Source organism: Eucyclogobius newberryi, unplaced genomic scaffold, assembly GCF_026437365.1.
Source record: "Eucyclogobius newberryi isolate DKJ021-1_F unplaced genomic scaffold, fEucNew1.0.hap1 SCAF_4, whole genome shotgun sequence".
NCBI classification, from domain to species: Eukaryota; Metazoa; Chordata; class Actinopteri; order Gobiiformes; family Gobiidae; genus Eucyclogobius; species Eucyclogobius newberryi.
This window is the reverse complement of record NW_027316056.1, coordinates 55,001-73,876: the sequence shown is the minus strand read 5'-3', so window position 1 is coordinate 73,876 and position 18,876 is coordinate 55,001. Positions and strand designations below refer to the sequence as shown.

Sequence of the window (18,876 nt, the reverse complement as noted above, 5' to 3'; positions counted from 1 at the left end):
TCAAAAGGTTTGATCCATGCCTCAAATACCTCGACCTCTCTCAGCATGTCCCAGCTCTCATCCACCGGGCAAGTTTTACTGCAGCCACTGGTTCCACTGGTTCCTCGCCTCCGTCTGTCCTTTGCACCTGTCCGTTGTTTCGAAGTCCCTTCATCTCCACTTGGAAATCCATCGTCACTCTCGGGGAGATAATACCCTTCAGAGTCAGAATCTGCTGTAAATTGCATGCCACGTGTACTTCCTCCAGCCATTTTTTTCCTTACCGGATCTGCCCTGGATCATACCTGGCTAATAAAGGGAAGTTGCACCGAACCGACCAATGACTAAAGTGATTCATTTTCTACTATTATTTCATTAATTTCCTTGTACGGTAAAGTTGCATTTCTGCGACTTTGGCGCTTAAAGGGTTAGAATACAGAGTTTTTGGTTTCAATACCTTATCATCTGCTGCCATCTTCTGTATTTTTTGTAAATAAAGGTGGACAAAAATAAATAAATATTTGACAAACGCCAAGCCTAGCCCCAAGCCCCAAGGACTGATAACCCTTTAGGCGCCAGAGATTATGGATGAAATAAATGTATAAATAAAAAACTTCCTGAGATACAGAGAACTGAAGCCGGGGCACAGCTCTGGGTCGGCAGTGCCCCTGGAGGCCCGTAGAAGCTCCACACTCCAGTTGATTCTTGGATAAAAGGGCACCCAGCCGGTCTCGAACTCGCGTGAGGCGGAGCAGGGATCATCCACCCCGCACACGGCCAGACTTTGCCCGGCCAGGGAGCACCTTCTGCGGGTCGGAGGCTCCGGGTCGGAGCCCCTGGAGCCTGGAGCCCTCACCGGGCCCCGAACTCGGCTGCCGGAGGCAGTGCAGTGCCTCATGGATAAAAGGGCACCCAGCCGGTCTCGAACTCGCGTGAGGCAGAGCAGGGATCATCCACCCCGCACACGGCCAGACTTTGCCCGGCCAGGGAGCACCTTCTGCGGGTCGGAGGCTCCGGGTCGGAGCCCCTGGAGCCTGGAGCCCTCACCGGGCCCCGAACTCGGCTGCCGGAGGCAGTGCAGTGCCTCATGGATAAAAGGGCACCCAGCCGGTCTCGAACTCGCGTGAGGCGGAGCAGGGATCATCCACCCCGCACACTGCCAGACTTTGCCCGGCCAGGGAGCACCTTCTGCGGGTCGGAGGCTCCGGGTCGGAGCCCCTGGAGCCTGGAGCCCTCACCGGGCCCCGAACTCGGCTGCCGGAGGCAGTGCAGTGCCTCATGGATAAAAGGGCACCCAGCCGGTCTCGAACTCGCGTGAGGCGGAGCATGGATCATCCACCCCGCACACGGCCAGACTTTGCCAGGCCAGGGAGCACCTTCTGCGGGTCGGAGGCTCCGGGTCGGAGCCCCTGGAGCCTGGAGCCCTCACCGGGCCCCGAACTCGGCTGCCGGAGGCAGTGCAGTGCCTCATGGATAAAAGGGCACCCAGCCGGTCTCGAACTCGCGTGAGGCGGAGCATGGATCATCCACCCCGCACACGGCCAGACTTTGCCAGGCCAGGGAGCACCTTCTGCGGGTCGGAGGCTCCGGGTCGGAGCCCCTGGAGCCTGGAGCCCTCACCGGGCCCCGAACTCGGCTGCCGGAGGCAGTGCAGTGCCTCATGGATAAAAGGGCACCCAGCCGGTCTCGAACTCAAGTGAGGCGGAGCAGGGATCATCCACCCCGCACACGGCCAGACTTTGCCCGGCCAGGGAGCACCTTCAGCGGGTCGGAGGCTCCGGGTCGGAGCCCCTGGAGCCTGGAGCCCTCACCGGGCCCCGAACTCTGCTGCCGGAGGCAGTGCAGTGCCTCATGGATAAAAGGGCACCCAGCCGGTCTCGAACTCGCGTGAGGCGGAGCAGGGATCATCCACCCCGCACACGGCCAGACTTTGCCCGGCCAGGGAGCACCTTCTGCGGGTCGGAGGCTCCGGGTCGGAGCCCCTGGAGCCTGGAGCCCTCACCGGGCCCCGAACTCGGCTGCCGGAGGCAGTGCAGTGCCTCATGGATAAAAGGGCACCCAGCCGGTCTCGAACTCGCGTGAGGCGGAGCAGGGATCATCCACCCCGCACACGACCAGACTTTGCCCGGGGAAGGGCCACTCTGGCTGGGCATGGCCTCCACTGAGCACCCCCTGGAGCCCCCGGAGCACCTCCAGAGCCACCCCCCACTCTCCCCAGACTATGCCCGGGGAAGGGCCACTCTGGCTGGGCATGGCCTCCACTGAGCACCCCCTGGAGCCCCCGGAGCACCTCCAGAGCCACCCCCCACTCCTCCAGACTCACCCCGGGGAAGGGACACTCTGGCTGGGCATGGCCTCCACCAAGCACCCCCTGGAGCCCCCGGAGAACCTCCAGAGCCACCCCCCACTCCTCCAGACTCACCCCGGGGAAGGGACACTCTGGCTGGGCATGGCCTCCGCCGAGCACCCCCTGGAACCCCTGGAGCCCCCGGAGCACCTCCAGAGCCACCCCCCACTCTCCCCAGACTCTGCCCGGGGAAGGGACACTCTGGCCGGGCATGGCCTCCGCCGAGCACCCCCTGGAACCCCCCGGAGCACCTCCAGAGCCACCCCCCCACTCCTCCAGACTCACCCCGGGGAAGGGACACTCTGGCTGGGCATGGCCTCCGCCGAGCACCCCCTGGAACCCCCGGAGGCCCTCCAGAGCCACTCCCCACTCTCCCCAGACTCTGCCCGGGGAAGGGACACTTTGGCCGGGCATGGCCTCCGCCGAGCACCCCCTGGAACCCCCGGAGCCCCTCCAGGGCCACCCCCCACTCCTCCAGACTCACCCCGGGGAAGGGACACTCTGGCTGGGCATGGCCTCCGCCGAGCACCCCCTGGAGCCCCCGGAGCACCCCCAGAGCCACCCCCCACTCTCCCCAGACTCTGCCCGGGGAAGGGCCACTCTGGCTGGGCATGGCCTCCACCAAGCACCCCCTGGAGCCCCCGGAGCACCTCCAGAGCCACCCCCCACTCCTTCAGACTCACCCCGGGGAAGGGACACTCTGGCTGGGCATGGCCTCCGCCGAGCACCCCCTGGAACCCCTGGAGCCCCTCCAGGGCAACCCCCCACTCCTCCAGACTCACCCCGGGGAAGGTCCACTCTGGCTGGGCATGGCCTCCGCCGAGCACCCCCTGGAACCCCTGGAGCCCCTCCAGGGCCACCCCCCACTCCTCCAGACTCACCCCGGGGAAGGTCCACTCTGGCTGGGCATGGCCTCCACTGACCACCCCCTGGAACCCCTGAAGCCCCCGGAGCAGCTCCAGAGCCACCCCCCACTCTCCCCAGACTCTGCCCGGGGAAGGGCCACTCTGGCCGGGCATGGCCTCCGCTGAGCACCCCCTGGAACCCCTGGAGCCCCCGGAGCACCTCCAGAGCCACCCCCCACTCTCCCCAGACTCACCCCGGGGAAGGGACACTCTGGCCGGGCATGGCCCCCGCTGAGCACCCCCTGGAGCCCCCGGAGCACCTCCAGAGCCACCCCCCACTCTCCCCAGACTATGCCCGGGGAAGGGCCACTCTGGCTGGGCATGGCCTCCACTGAGCACCCCCTGGAGCCCCCGGAGCACCTCCAGAGCCACCCCCCACTCTCCCCAGACTATGCCCGGGGAAGGGCCACTCTGGCTGGGCATGGCCTCCGCCGAGCACCCCCTGGAACCCCTGGAGCCCCTCCAGAGCCACCCCCCACTCCTCCAGACTCACCCCGGGGAAGGGCCACTCTGGCTGGGCATGGCCTCCACTGAGCACCCCCTGGAACCCCCGGAGCACCTCCAGAGCCACCCCCCACTCTCCCCAGACTCTGCCCGGGGAAGGGACACTCTGGCCGGGCATGGCCTCCGCCGAGCACCCCCTGGAACCCCCCGGAGCACCTCCAGAGCCACCCCCCCACTCCTCCAGACTCACCCCGGGGAAGGGACACTCTGGCTGGGCATGGCCTCCACCAAGCACCCCCTGGAGCCCCCGGAGCACCTCCAGAGCCACCCCCCACTCCTCCAGACTCACCCCGGGGACGGGCCACTCTGGCTGGGCATGGTCTCCACCAAGCACCCCCTGGAGCCCCCGGAGCACCTCCAGGGCCACCCCCCACTCCTCCAGACTCACCCCGGGGAAGGGACACTCTGGCTGGGCATGGCCTCCGCCGAGCACCCCCTGGAGCCCCTGGAACCCCCGGAGCACCTCCAGAGCCACCCCCCACTCTCCCCAGACTCTGCCCGGGGAAGGGCCACTCTGGCTGGGCATGGTCTCCACCAAGCACCCCCTGGAGCCCCCGGAGCACCTCCAGGGCCACCCCCCACTCCTCCAGACTCACCCCGGGGAAGGGACACTCTGGCTGGGCATGGCCTCCGCCGAGCACCCCCTGGAGCCCCTGGAGCCCCCGGAGCACCTCCAGGGCCACCCCCCACTCCTCCAGACTCACCCCGGGGAAGGGACACTCTGGCTGGGCATGGCCTCCGCCGAGCACCCCCTGGAACCCCTGGAGCCCCTCCAGAGCCACCCCCCACTCCTCCAGACTCACCCCGGGGAAGGGCCACTCTGGCTGGGCATGGCCTCCACTGAGCACCCCCTGGAACCCCCGGAGCACCTCCAGAGCCACCCCCCACTCTCCCCAGACTCTGCCCGGGGAAGGGACACTCTGGCTGGGCATGGCCTCCACCAAGCACCCCCTGGAGCCCCCGGAGCACCTCCAGAGCCACCCCCCACTCCTCCAGACTCACCCCGGGGACGGGACACTCTGGCTGGGCATGGCCTCCACTGAGCACCCCCTGGAACCCCTGGAGCCCCGGGAGAACCTCCAGAGCCACCCCCCACTCTCCCCAGACTCTGCCCGGGGAAGGGCCACTCTGGCTGGGCATGGCCTCCGCCGAGCACCCCCTGGAACCCCCGGAGGCCCTCCAGAGCCACCCCCCACTCTCCCCAGACTCACCCCGGGGAAGGGCCACTCTGGCTGGGCATGGTCTCCACCAAGCACCCCCTGGAGCCCCCGGAGCACCTCCAGAGCCACCCCCCACTCCTCCAGACTCACCACGGGGAAGGGACACTCTGGCTGGGCATGGCCTCCGCCGAGCACCCCCTGGAGCCCCCGGAGCACCCCCAGAGCCACCCCCCACTCTCCCCAGACTCACCCCGGGGAAGGGACACTCTGGCTGGGCATGGCCTCCACTGAGCACCCCCTGGAACCCCTGGAGCCCCGGGAGCACCTCCAGAGCCACCCCCCACTCTCCCCAGACTCTGCCCGGGGAAGGGCCACTCTGGCTGGGCATGGCCTCCGCCGAGCACCCCCTGGAACCCCCGGAGCACCTCCAGAGCCACCCCCCACTCCTCCAGACTCACCCCCGGGGAAGGGCAACTCTGGCTGGGCATGGCCCCCACTGAGCACCCCCTGGAACCCCTGGAGCCCCTGGAGCACCTCCAGGGCCACCCCCCCACTCCACCAGACTCAGCCCCGACCCGGGCACACTCTTCCCCGGGTCCTGGGCTCCGGGACTCCGGGGATGACCACCGGGGACCAGGCTCTCCCTCCGAACCCGGGGACCCACCCTTAAGCACCCCCTCGCGGGCTAAACCCCTTAGGGGCAGCCGCCTGGAAGCCCGTGCCCTTGGTACTCTGACATGGAAGCCCGTGCCCTTGGTACTCTTAACCACACTTTGACATTTTTCGAGTATAGTGTACTATTTCGGTTTTTACTCTAAGTCCCTCAGGGGTATAGTGTACTATACTATGATGGTCAGATCACCTCCAGGCCCCAGGGGAGTGCTTTTCTGGGGTCAAACAGTGCACTGATGATGGGGGATTATTTCATTTTGCTCATTTTGGTGTTTTTTCACATTTTAACCCATTTTCACCCCTTTTGCTCACAACTTCGTACTACGGCCCGGAAAAACGACAGAGTCGATGGGTATAGTGTACTATTGCCGAAAAATGACAGAGTCTTTTCGGGTATAGTGTACTATTTCGGTTTTTACTCTAAGTCCCTCAGGGGCATATGGTGCTATACTCTGATGGTCAGATCACCTCCAGGCCCCAGGGGAGTGCTTTTCTGGGGTCAAACAGTGCACTGATGATGGGGGATTATTTCATTTTGCTCATTTTGGTGTTTTTTCACATTTTAACCCATTTTCACCCATTTTGCTCACCCCGCACTCTGCCGCATATGAGGCCGGGGAAGGGCCACTCTGGCTGAGCATGGCCTCCGCTGAGCACCCCCTGGAGCCCCTGGAGCCCCCGGAGACCCTCCAGAGCCACCCCCCACTCCTCCAGACTCACCCCGGGGAAGGGACACTCTGGCTGGGCATGGCCTCCGCCGAGCAGCCCCTGGAGCCCCCGGAGACCCTCCAGAGCCACCCCCCACTCTCCCCAGACTCACCCCGGGGAAGGTCCACTCTGGCTGGGCATGGCCTCCGCCGAGCACCCCCTGGAGCCCCCGGAGCACCCCCAGAGCCACCCCCCCACTCTCCCCAGACTCTGCCCGGGGAAGGGCCACTCTGGCTGGGCATGGCCTCCACCAAGCACCCCCTGGAGCCCCCCGGAGCCCCTCCAGAGCCACCCCCCACTCTCCCCAGACTCTGCCCGGGGAAGGGACACTCTGGCCGGGCATGGCCTCCGCCGAGCACCCCCTGGAACCCCTGGAGCCCCCGGAGCAGCTCCAGAGCCACCCCCCACTCTCCCCAGACTCTGCCCGGGGAAGGGACACTCTGGCCGGGCATGGCCTCCGCCTACCACCCCCTGGAACCCCCGGAGGCCCTCCAGAGCCACCCCCCACTCTCCCCAGACTCTGCCCGGGGAAGGGACACTCTGGCCGGGCATGGCCTCCGCCGAGCACCCCCTGGAACCCCCGGAGCCCCTCCAGGGCCACCCCCCACTCCTCCAGACTCACCCCGGGGAAGGGACACTCTGGCTGGGCATGGCCTCCGCCGAGCACCCCCTGGAGCCCCCGGAGCACCCCCAGAGCCACCCCCCACTCTCCCCAGACTCTGCCCGGGGAAGGGCCACTCTGGCTGGGCATGGCTTCCACCAAGCACCCCCTGGAGCCCCCGGAGCACCTCCAGAGCCACCCCCCTCTCCTTCAGACTCACCCCGGGGAAGGGACACTCTGGCTGGGCATGGCCTCCGCCGAGCACCCCCTGGAACCCCTGGAGCCCCTCCAGGGCCACCCCCCACTCCTCCAGACTCACCCCGGGGAAGGTCCACTCTGGCTGGGCATGGCCTCCGCTGACCACCCCCTGGAACCCCTGAAGCCCCCGGAGCAGCTCCAGAGCCACCCCCCACTCTCCCCAGACTCTGCCCGGGGAAGGGCCACTCTGGCCGGGCATGGCCTCCGCTGAGCACCCCCTGGAACCCCTGGAGCCCCCGGAGCACCTCCAGAGCCACCCCCCACTCTCCCCAGACTCACCCCGGGGAAGGGACACTCTGGCCGGGCATGGCCCCCGCTGAGCACCCCCTGGAGCCCCCGGAGCACCTCCAGAGCCACCCCCCACTCTCCCCAGACTATGCCCGGGGAAGGGCCACTCTGGCTGGGCATGGCCTCCACTGAGCACCCCCTGGAGCCCCCGGAGCACCTCCAGAGCCACCCCCCACTCTCCCCAGACTATGCCCGGGGAAGGGCCACTCTGGCTGGGCATGGCCTCCGCCGAGCACCCCCTGGAACCCCTGGAGCCCCTCCAGAGCCACCCCCCACTCCTCCAGACTCACCCCGGGGAAGGGCCACTCTGGCTGGGCATGGCCTCCACTGAGCACCCCCTGGAACCCCCGGAGCACCTCCAGAGCCACCCCCCACTCTCCCCAGACTCTGCCCGGGGAAGGGACACTCTGGCCGGGCATGGCCTCCGCCGAGCACCCCCTGGAACCCCCCGGAGCACCTCCAGAGCCACCCCCCCACTCCTCCAGACTCACCCCGGGGAAGGGACACTCTGGCTGGGCATGGCCTCCACCAAGCACCCCCTGGAGCCCCCGGAGCACCTCCAGAGCCACCCCCCACTCCTCCAGACTCACCCCGGGGACGGGACACTCTGGCTGGGCATGGCCTCCACTGAGCACCCCCTGGAACCCCTGGAGCCCCGGGAGAACCTCCAGAGCCACCCCCCACTCTCCCCAGACTCTGCCCGGGGAAGGGCCACTCTGGCTGGGCATGGCCTCCGCCGAGCACCCCCTGGAACCCCCGGAGGCCCTCCAGAGCCACCCCCCACTCTCCCCAGACTCACCCCGGGGAAGGGCCACTCTGGCTGGGCATGGTCTCCACCAAGCACCCCCTGGAGCCCCCGGAGCACCTCCAGAGCCACCCCCCACTCCTCCAGACTCACCCCGGGGAAGGGACACTCTGGCTGGGCATGGCCTCCGCCGAGCACCCCCTGGAGCCCCCGGAGCACCCCCAGAGCCACCCCCCACTCTCCCCAGACTCACCCCGGGGAAGGGACACTCTGGCTGGGCATGGCCTCCACTGAGCACCCCCTGGAACCCCTGGAGCCCCGGGAGCACCTCCAGAGCCACCCCCCACTCTCCCCAGACTCTGCCCGGGGAAGGGCCACTCTGGCTGGGCATGGCCTCCGCCGAGCACCCCCTGGAACCCCCGGAGCACCTCCAGAGCCACCCCCCACTCCTCCAGACTCACCCCCGGGGAAGGGCAACTCTGGCTGGGCATGGCCCCCACTGAGCACCCCCTGGAACCCCTGGAGCCCCTGGAGCACCTCCAGGGCCACCCCCCCACTCCACCAGACTCAGCCCCGACCCGGGCACACTCTTCCCCGGGTCCTGGGCTCCGGGACTCCGGGGATGACCACCGGGGACCAGGCTCTCCCTCCGAACCCGGGGACCCACCCTTAAGCACCCCCTCGCGGGCTAAACCCCTTAGGGGCAGCCGCCTGGAAGCCCGTGCCCTTGGTACTCTGACATGGAAGCCCGTGCCCTTGGTACTCTTAACCACACTTTGACATTTTTCGAGTATAGTGTACTATTTCGGTTTTTACTCTAAGTCCCTCAGGGGTATAGTGTACTATACTATGATGGTCAGATCACCTCCAGGCCCCAGGGGAGTGCTTTTCTGGGGTCAAACAGTGCACTGATGATGGGGGATTATTTCATTTTGCTCATTTTGGTGTTTTTTCACATTTTAACCCATTTTCACCCCTTTTGCTCACAACTTCGTACTACGGCCCGGAAAAACGACAGAGTCGATGGGTATAGTGTACTATTGCCGAAAAATGACAGAGTCTTTTCGGGTATAGTGTACTATTTCGGTTTTTACTCTAAGTCCCTCAGGGGCATATGGTGCTATACTCTGATGGTCAGATCACCTCCAGGCCCCAGGGGAGTGCTTTTCTGGGGTCAAACAGTGCACTGATGATGGGGGATTATTTCATTTTGCTCATTTTGGTGTTTTTTCACATTTTAACCCATTTTCACCCATTTTGCTCACAACTTCATACTACGGCCCGGAAAAACTACAGAGTCCCTCGGGTACAGTGTACTATTGCCGAAAAACGACAGAGTCCCTCGGGTATAGTGTACTATTGCCGAAAAACGACAGAGTCCCTCGGGTATAGTGTACTATTGCCGAAAAACGACAGAGTCCCTCGGGTATAGTGTACTATTGCCGAAAAACGACAGAGTCCCTCGGGTATAGTGTACTATTGGCTGGAAGCTCGGTTTTTTTTCTAAGTCCAGCAGGGGTATATGGTACTATATTCTGGTGGTCAGATCACCTCCAGGCCCCAGGGGAGTGCTTTTCTGGGGGCAAACTGTGCACTGATGATGGGGGATTATTTCATTTTGCTCATTTTGGTGTGTTTTCACATTTTAACCCATTTTCACCCCTTTTGCTCACATCTTCAAACTCGGGCCCTGATTACAAGTTCTGACCAAATGATGACAAACACGGTATTTATTATGTATTTTTTTCATTTTTTTTATTTTTCCAACTTATACATCCATCATTGGTGCCAGGCAGGTTGTGGAGAAAGCAGTGAAGAAAGGAGAGAGCCATCACAGAAAAGATGTCCATCCAGGGTCAAGGTACCCTGCACTTTTACATATCCAAATGACAGCATTTAAAGTTTTTTAGCGTATGGTATCTCTCGTTGCATGGAACCGCACAGAGGCCAACGCCACACTGACGGCACCTGTACTTTGTTTGCCGCCTGCCTTTGGTACGAGAGCGGTCAGAGCACACGGCGCAGTCTGGACGTCCCTCTGCTTGACAAAGCCAATGACGCTCTGTGAGTCTCTGTGGCATTTCACCCTCCGGTCTTGAGCGCCTTTCTTGTTTTTTGGAGTGATCAGCCAGTAATGCATCAATAATGTTCTGAATGTAAACCTTTAAAGGTTTGTGTGGGCCTGGAGTGGATTTGGTGTATATGATGTGTGAGTTGACAATACTTATGCTTATAATGGCATTGAATATGCGATGATACCATTTCCGGGACCTGTGTGGAAAGAGGTATGTCTTCATCCTCTGGTCAGCAGTGTCCACTCCACCCATGTAGGCGTTGTACTGGTCGACACATACAGGTCTTTTGATGTCACGGAAGCCAGTGTCATCTGTCTTGGATCGGATCCTCCTCTGAACACAATCATTTCCATGGACTGTGGACAACATGGTGAAACGTTTAGTATCGTGCCAAGCACAAGCCAGGAGTTTTCCCTTTCTGCAAAAAACTGGGTCATCTCCTTTTTTCAGCTGTAAGACACTTTTACCAAGGCATTTTGGCATCCCCAACCTGGTAATCCTTACCGTCCCACACAGTCCAGTTTCCAAATCTGCTAATTCATTTGCAATTACAGGCGAGGTATAGTAACTGTCCATGTAAATCTCGTGTCCTTTGCCCGTAAAGGGAGAAACCAACTCACGGACAACTGCGTGTGTTGCACTGATGTTGCTTGCATTATTTTTGTACTGTCCAGTGTGCATTGACCAGCGCAAAACATACCCTGAACAGCTTTCACTCAGGGCATACACTCTATAGCCATATTTGTCAGGTTTATTCGGAGAGTAACATTTTAGTGAAGATCTCCCCTTGAAAGCTATTGTCATTTCATCTAAAGAAAGCTCCTTGATTGGACTGTAAACTGCTGCAAATTTGGGAATAATCAAATCTATTATTGGGCGGACTTTGAACAGTTTATCGTGCCCGGGCTCGCCTGTTCTCACATAATCATTATTGTTGACAAAATGAAAGAACGAAAGAATGATTTCAAATCTGTTTCTTGACATTACATTTCCAAATCCAGGCGTTTGTGTAAGCCAAAATGTTCCCCAGTAATCCTCGATTTCAGGTTTCTCAACAAGGCCCATGGAGAGATGCAAAGCGAAGAAAGCTTTCATTTCGGTGACTGATACATCATACCACTCAAGAAATCTTGAATGTGGCTTCAGAATCATAGGTGCCATACACTGATGTGCATATCTATTTGTCTCATCAGTAATGAAAGTCCAAAACTGATCGGTCAGAAAGAGTGACAGAATATCAAATGGATTAGCATCCGTCAGATCCATCTCTCCTGTGTAGCCAACTGGGTCTTCAAAAGGTTTGATCCATGCCTCAAATACCTCGACCTCTCTCAGCATGTCCCAGCTCTCATCCACCGGGCAAGTTTTACTGCAGCCACTGGTTCCACTGGTTCCTCGCCTCCGTCTGTCCTTTGCACCTGTCCGTTGTTTCGAAGTCCCTTCATCTCCACTTGGAAATCCATCGTCACTCTCGGGGAGATAATACCCTTCAGAGTCAGAATCTGCTGTAAATTGCATGCCACGTGTACTTCCTCCAGCCATTTTTTTCCTTACCGGATCTGCCCTGGATCATACCTGGCTAATAAAGGGAAGTTGCACCGAACCGACCAATGACTGAAGTGATTCATTTTCTACTATTATTTCATTAATTTCCTTGTACGGTAAAGTTGCATTTCTGCGACTTTGGCGCTTAAAGGGTTAATATCTAAATGCACAAGATTATGCCTAAAGTTTACTGTCAGAAGTGGGATTCGAACCCACGCCTCCAGGGGAGACTGCGACCTGAACGCAGCGCCTTAGACCGCTCGGCCATCCTGACGGTGTGAGTGCTTAGCTTTGCCCTTTCCGACGCAGACAAGAGCCCCGACCATGGAAACCTTGATTTTGCTGACAATGCAGCGGCATGATAAAATGAGGAACGCTTCACGAATTTGCGTGTCATCCTTGCGCAGGGGCCATGCTAATCTTCTCTGTATCGTTCCAATTTTAGTATATGTGTTAGCGAACTAACACAATAGTGCCTGGTTGCAACCACGCCTTTATAGCGCTCTTAAAATCCTGCTCCTGCAGTCATGGTGTTATAGCCGCAAGAAAGTGCAACACGCGTGGGTTGGAATCCCATCCTCGTCGTAGCACTAGGTTTTGCTTCCCACTTTGCACATATGCATAGCCTGGTGTGGGTACCTATCTCACTTCCCTCAATCTTGTGAGCCCAACCCTGCAGTCACAGCGTCATCCAGTTGCCAAACTTTACTCCAAGCGCTTCATCTGGTTGGAGACAAAAATATTTTGTGCAACGTTACCCAATCTGTCTTTCCTTAATTTGGTTTAATGTACAAGATTATATGCCGTATATTGCAAATTATACGTTATAGACGAGCTCTCTGCATCAAGAAAAAATAATCCGGGGCTGTATATCCATTCCATTTCAGTTCATTTCATTTCATTTCATCTCTTATCTTTTCTTATCTTTTCTTTTCAGCTCCTGTTATAGCCATGTCCGAGGGCAAAATGCGTCCGTAAATGTGGTTGAAGGAAAAAAAATAAAAAATAGATGGCCATACAAATGCGCCTTGTGCGCATTGGTGGTTCAGTGGTATCATGCAGGAGGCCCACATGTGCTTTGCCTGGTGTGGGTACCTTATCTCACTTTCCTCATCTCTTTTCTTTTCATCTCATCTCATCCAAAAAAAAAAAAAAATGGCCGAACAAATGCTCTATGTGTGCATTGGTGGTTCAGTGGTAGAATTCCTGCTTGCCATGCAGGAGGCCTGGGTTCTATTCCCGGCTAATGCAGCAGAGCTTTTGAGAAGACCTTGGCGTGCCTATGTGCAATGTTTCATTCATTATCTAAATGCACAAGATTATGCCTAAAGTTTACTGTCAGAAGTGGGATTCGAACCCACGCCTACAGGGGAGACTGCGACCTGAACGCAGCGCCTTAGACCGCTCGGCCATCCTGACGGTGTGAGTGCTTAGCTTTGCCCTTTCCGACGCAGACAAGAGCCCCGACCATGAAAACCTTGATTTTGCTGACAATGCAGCGGCATGATAATTTAAGGAACGCTTCACGAAGTTGCGTGTCATCCTTGCGCAGGGGCCATGCTAATCTTCTCTGTATCGTTCCAATTTTAGTATATGTGTTAGCGAACTAACACAATAGTGCCTGGTTGCAACCACGCCTTTATAGCGCTCTTAAAATCCTGCTCCTGCAGTCATGGTGTTATAGCCGCAAGAAAGTGCAACACGCGTGGGTTGGAATCCCATCCTCGTCGTAGCACTAGGTTTTGCTTCCCACTTTGCACATATGCATAGCCTGGTGTGGGTACCTATCTCACTTCCCTCAATCTTGTGAGCCCAACCCTGCAGTCACAGCGTCATCCAGTTGCCAAACTTTACTCCGAGCGCTTCATCTGGTTGGAGACAAAAATATTTTGTGCAACGTTACCCAATCTGTCTTTCCTTAATTTGGTTTAATGTACAAGATTATATGCCGTATATTGCAAATTATACGTTATAGACGAGCTCTCTGCATCAAGAAAAAATAATCCGGGGCTGTATATCCATTTCAGTTCAGTTCATTTCATTTCATTTCATTTCATTTCATTTCATTTCATTTCATCTCTTATCTTTTCTTATCTTTTCTTTTCAGCTCCTGTTATAGCCATGTCCGAGGGCAAAATGCGTCCGTAAATGTGGTTGAAGGAAAAAAAATAAAAAATAGATGGCCATACAAATGCGCCTTGTGCGCATTGGTGGTTCAGTGGTATCATGCAGGAGGCCCACATGTGCATTGCCTGGTGTGGGTACCTTATCTCACTTTCCTCAATCTCTTTTCTTTTCATCTCATCTCATCCAAAAAAAAAAAAAAATGGCCGAAAAAAATGGCCGAACAAATGCTCTATGTGTGCATTGGTGGTTCAGTGGTAGAATTCCTGCTTGCCATGCAGGAGGCCTGGGTTCGATTCCCGGCTAATGCAGCAGAGCTTTTGAGAAGACTTTGGCGTGCCTATGTGCAATTTTTCATTTAATATCTAAATGCACAAGATTATGCCTAAAGTTTACTGTCAGAAGTGGGATTCGAACCCACGCCTCCAGGGGAGACTGCGACCTGAACGCAGCGCCTTAGACCGCTCGGCCATCCTGACGGTGTGAGTGCTTAGCTTTGCCCTTTGCGACGCAGACAAGAGCCCCGACCATGGAAACCTTGATTTTGCTGACAATGCAGCGGCATGATAAAATGAGGAACGCTTCACGAATTTGCGTGTCATCCTTGCGCAGGGGCCATGCTAATCTTCTCTGTATCGTTCCAATTTTAGTATATGTGTTAGCGAACTAACACAATAGTGCCTGGTTGCAACCACGCCTTTATAGCGCTCTTAAAATCCTGCTCCTGCAGTCATGGTGTTATAGCCGCAAGAAAGTGCAACACGCGTGGGTTGGAATCCCATCCTCGTCGTAGCACTAGGTTTTGCTTCCCACTTTGCACATATGCATAGCCTGGTGTGGGTACCTATCTCACTTCCCTCAATCTTGTGAGCCCAACCCTGCAGTCACAGCGTCATCCAGTTGCCAAACTTTACTCCGAGCGCTTCATCTGGTTGGAGACAAAAATATTTTGTGCAACGTTACCCAATCTGTCTTTCCTTAATTTGGTTTAATGTACAAGATTATATGCCGTATATTGCAAATTATACGTTATAGACGAGCTCTCTGCATCAAGAAAAAATAATCCGGGGCTGTATATCCATTCCATTTCAGTTCATTTCATTTCATTTCATCTCTTATCTTTTCTTATCTTTTCTTTTCAGCTCCTGTTATAGCCATGTCCGAGGGCAAAATGCGTCCGTAAATGTGGTTGAAGGAAAAAAAATAAAAAATAGATGGCCATACAAATGCGCCTTGTGCGCATTGGTGGTTCAGTGGTATCATGCAGGAGGCCCACATGTGCATTGCCTGGTGTGGGTACCTTATCTCACTTTCCTCAATCTCTTTTCTTTTCATCTCATCTCATCCAAAAAAAATAAAAAATGGCCGAAAAAAATGGCCGAACAAAGGTTCAATGTGTGCATTGGTGGTTCAGTGGTAGAATTCCTGCTTGCCATGCAGGAGGCCTGGGTTCGATTCCCGGCTAATGCAGCAGAGCTTTTGAGAAGACTTTGGCGTGCCTATGTGCAATGTTTCATTTAATATCTAAATGCACACGATTATGCCTAAAGTTTACTGTCAGAAGTGGGATTCGAACTGCGACCTGAACGCAGCGCCTTAGACCGCTCGGCCATCCTGACGGTGTGAGTGCTTAGCTTTGCCCTTTCCGGCGCAGACAAGAGCCCCGACCATGGAAACCTTGATTTTGCTGACAATGCAGCGGCATGATAAAATGAGGAACGCTTCATGAATTTGCGTGTCATCCTTGCGCAGGGGCCATGCTAATCTTCTCTGTATCGTTCCAATTTTAGTATATGTGTTAGCGAACTAACACAATAGTGCCTGGTTGCAACCACGCCTTTATAGCGCTCTTAAAATCCTGCTCCTGCAGTCATGGTGTTATAGCCGCAAGAAAGTGCAACACGCGTGGGTTGGAATCCCATCCTCGTCGTAGCACTAGGTTTTGCTTCCCACTTTGCACATATGCATAGCCTGGTGTGGGTACCTATCTCACTTCCCTCAATCTTGTGAGCCCAACCCTGCAGTCACAGCGTCATCCAGTTGCCAAACTTTACTCCAAGCGCTTCATCTGGTTGGAGACAAAAATATTTTGTGCAACGTTACCCAATCTGTCTTTCCTTAATTTGGTTTAATGTACAAGATTATATGCCGTATATTGCAAATTATACGTTATAGACGAGCTCTCTGCATCAAGAAAAAATAATCCGGGGCTGTATATCCATTCCATTTCAGTTCATTTCATTTCATTTCATCTCTTATCTTTTCTTATCTTTTCTTTTCAGCTCCTGTTATAGCCATGTCCGAGGGCAAAATGCGTCCGTAAATGTGGTTGAAGGAAAAAAAATAAAAAATAGATGGCCATACAAATGCGCCTTGTGCGCATTGGTGGTTCAGTGGTATCATGCAGGAGGCCCACATGTGCATTGCCTGGTGTGGGTACCTTATCTCACTTTCCTCATCTCTTTTCTTTTCATCTCATCTCATCTCATCCAAAAAAAAAAAAAAAAGGCCGAACAAATGCTCTATGTGTGCATTGGTGGTTCAGTGGTAGAATTCCTGCTTGCCATGCAGGAGGCCTGGGTTCGATTCCCGGCTAATGCAGCAGAGCTTTTGAGAAGACTTTGGCGTGCCTATGTGCAATGTTTCATTCATTATCTAAATGCACAAGATTATGCCTAAAGTTTACTGTCAGAAGTGGGATTCGAACCCACGCCTCGAGGGGAGACTGCGACCTGAACGCAGCTTTGCCCTTTCCGACGCAGACAAGAGCCCCGACCATGAAAACCTTGATTTTGCTGACAATGCAGCGGCATGATAATTTAAGGAACGCTTCACGAATTTGCGTGTCATCCTTGCGCAGGGGCCATGCTAATCTTCTCTGTATCGTTCCAATTTTAGTATATGTGTTAGCGAACTAACACAATAGTGCCTGGTTGCAACCACGCCTTTATAGCGCTCTTAAAATCCTGCTCCTGCAGTCATGGTGTTATAGCCGCAAGAAAGTGCAACACGCGTGGGTTGGAATCCCATCCTCGTCATAGCACTAGGTTTTGCTTCCCACTTTGCACATATGCATAGCCTGGTGTGGGTACCTATCTCACTTCCCTCAATCTTGTGAGCCCAACCCTGCAGTCACAGCGTCATCCAGTTGCCAAACTTTACTCCGAGCGCTTCATCTGGTTGGAGACAAAAATATTTTGTGCAACGTTACCCAATCTGTCTTTCCTTAATTTGGTTTAATGTACAAGATTATATGCCGTATATTGCAAATTATACGTTATAGACGAGCTCTCTGCATCAACAAAAAATAATCCGGGGCTGTATATCCATTCCATTTCAGTTCATTTCATTTCATTTCATCTTCTATCTTTTCTTATCTTTTCTTTTCAGCTCCTGTTATAGCCATGTCCGAGGGCAAAATGCGTCCGTAAATGTGGTTGAAGGAAAAAAAATAAAAAATAGATGGCCATACAAATGCGCCTTGTGCGCATTGGTGGTTCAGTGGTATCATGCAGGAGGCCCACATGTGCATTGCCTGGTGTGGGTACCTTATCTCACTTTCCTCAATCTCTTTTCTTTTCATCTCATCTCATCCAAAAAAAATAAAAAATGGCCGAAAAAAATGGCCGAACAGATGTTCTATGTGTGCATTGGTGGTTCAGTGGTAGAATTCCTGCTTGCCATGCAGGAGGCCTGGGTTAGATTCCCGGCTAATGCAGCAGAGCTTTTGAGAAGACTTTGGCGTGCCTATGTGCAATGTTTCATTTAATATCTAAATGCACACGATTATGCCTAAAGTTTACTGTCAGAAGTGGGATTCGAACTGCGACCTGAACGCAGCGCCTTAGACCGCTCGGCCATCCTGACGGTGTGAGTGCTTAGCTTTGCCCTTTCCGACGCAGACAAGAGCCCCGACCATGGAAACCTTGATTTTGCTGACAATGCAGCGGCATGATAAAATGAGGAACGCTTCACGAATTTGCGTGTCATCCTTGCGCAGGGGCCATGCTAATCTTCTCTGTATCGTTCCAATTTTAGTATATGTGTTAGCGAACTAACACAATAGTGCCTGGTTGCAACCACGCCTTTATAGCGCTCTTAAAATCCTGCTCCTGCAGTCATGGTGTTATAGCCGCAAGAAAGTGCAACACGCGTGGGTTGGAATCCCATCCTCGTCGTAGCACTAGGTTTTGCTTCCCACTTTGCACTTATGCATAGCCTGGTGTGGGTACCTATCTCACTTCCCTCAATCTTGTGAGCCCAACCCTGCAGTCACAGCGTCATCCAGTTGCCAAACTTTACTCCAAGCGCTTCATCTGGTTGGAGACAAAAATATTTTGTGCAACGTTACCCAATCTGTCTTTCCTTAATTTGGTTTAATGTACAAGATTATATGCCGTATATTGCAAATTATACGTTATAGACGAGCTCTCTGCATCAAGAAAAAATAATCCGGGGCTGTATATCCATTCCATTTCAGTTCATTTCATTTCATTTCATCTCTTATCTTTTCTTATCTTTTCTTTTCAGCTCCTGTTATAGCCATGTCCGAGGGCAAAATGCGTCCGTAAATGTGGTTGAAGGAAAAAAAATAAAAAATAGATGGCCATACAAATGCGCCTTGTGCGCATTGGTGGTTCAGTGGTATCATGCAGGAGGCCCACATGTGCATTGCCTGGTGTGGGTACCTTATCTCACTTTCCTCATCTCTTTTCTTTTCATCTCATCTCATCTCATCCAAAAAAAAAAAAAAAAGGCCGAACAAATGCTCTATGTGTGCATTGGTGGTTCAGTGGTAGAATTCCTGCTTGCCATGCAGGAGGCCTGGGTTCGATTCCCGGCTAATGCAGCAGAGCTTTTGAGAAGACTTTGGCGTGCCTATGTGCAATGTTTCATTCATTATCTAAATGCACAAGATTATGCCTAAAGTTTACTGTCAGAAGTGGGATTCGAACCCACGCCTCG

General features: G+C 55.5%; 13 non-coding genes across 13 annotated transcripts; 4 read left to right on the top strand and 9 right to left on the bottom strand.

Annotated features, from left to right (window-relative positions):
- Positions 1–11,978: 11,978 nt before the first annotated feature.
- On the bottom strand, positions 11,979–12,061 carry trnal-cag (transfer RNA leucine (anticodon CAG)). The gene has a single exon. It is a non-coding gene; the product is annotated as a tRNA-Leu (tRNA).
- Positions 12,062–12,149: 88 nt separating this feature from the next.
- On the bottom strand, positions 12,150–12,255 carry LOC140378361 (U6 spliceosomal RNA). The gene has a single exon (XR_011930211.1). It is a non-coding gene; the product is annotated as a U6 spliceosomal RNA (small nuclear RNA).
- An 868-nt stretch (positions 12,256–13,123) lies between these two features.
- trnal-cag (transfer RNA leucine (anticodon CAG)) lies at positions 13,124–13,206 on the bottom strand. Its single transcript has one exon. It is a non-coding gene; the product is annotated as a tRNA-Leu (tRNA).
- Positions 13,207–13,294: 88 nt separating this feature from the next.
- On the bottom strand, positions 13,295–13,400 carry LOC140378644 (U6 spliceosomal RNA). Its single transcript, XR_011930478.1, has one exon. It is a non-coding gene; the product is annotated as a U6 spliceosomal RNA (small nuclear RNA).
- Positions 13,401–14,151: 751 nt separating this feature from the next.
- Positions 14,152–14,222, top strand: trnag-gcc (transfer RNA glycine (anticodon GCC)). The gene has a single exon. It is a non-coding gene; the product is annotated as a tRNA-Gly (tRNA).
- An 85-nt stretch (positions 14,223–14,307) lies between these two features.
- On the bottom strand, positions 14,308–14,390 carry trnal-cag (transfer RNA leucine (anticodon CAG)). The gene has a single exon. It is a non-coding gene; the product is annotated as a tRNA-Leu (tRNA).
- Positions 14,391–14,478: 88 nt separating this feature from the next.
- Positions 14,479–14,584, bottom strand: LOC140378360 (U6 spliceosomal RNA). Its single transcript, XR_011930210.1, has one exon. It is a non-coding gene; the product is annotated as a U6 spliceosomal RNA (small nuclear RNA).
- Positions 14,585–15,310: 726 nt separating this feature from the next.
- trnag-gcc (transfer RNA glycine (anticodon GCC)) lies at positions 15,311–15,381 on the top strand. Its single transcript has one exon. It is a non-coding gene; the product is annotated as a tRNA-Gly (tRNA).
- Positions 15,382–15,618: 237 nt separating this feature from the next.
- On the bottom strand, positions 15,619–15,724 carry LOC140378554 (U6 spliceosomal RNA). Its single transcript, XR_011930392.1, has one exon. It is a non-coding gene; the product is annotated as a U6 spliceosomal RNA (small nuclear RNA).
- Positions 15,725–16,441: 717 nt separating this feature from the next.
- trnag-gcc (transfer RNA glycine (anticodon GCC)) lies at positions 16,442–16,512 on the top strand. The gene has a single exon. It is a non-coding gene; the product is annotated as a tRNA-Gly (tRNA).
- A 214-nt stretch (positions 16,513–16,726) lies between these two features.
- On the bottom strand, positions 16,727–16,832 carry LOC140378605 (U6 spliceosomal RNA). Its single transcript, XR_011930440.1, has one exon. It is a non-coding gene; the product is annotated as a U6 spliceosomal RNA (small nuclear RNA).
- Positions 16,833–17,866: 1,034 nt separating this feature from the next.
- LOC140378359 (U6 spliceosomal RNA) lies at positions 17,867–17,972 on the bottom strand. The gene has a single exon (XR_011930209.1). It is a non-coding gene; the product is annotated as a U6 spliceosomal RNA (small nuclear RNA).
- Positions 17,973–18,689: 717 nt separating this feature from the next.
- Positions 18,690–18,760, top strand: trnag-gcc (transfer RNA glycine (anticodon GCC)). Its single transcript has one exon. It is a non-coding gene; the product is annotated as a tRNA-Gly (tRNA).
- The last annotated feature ends 116 nt before the right edge of the window (positions 18,761–18,876 follow it).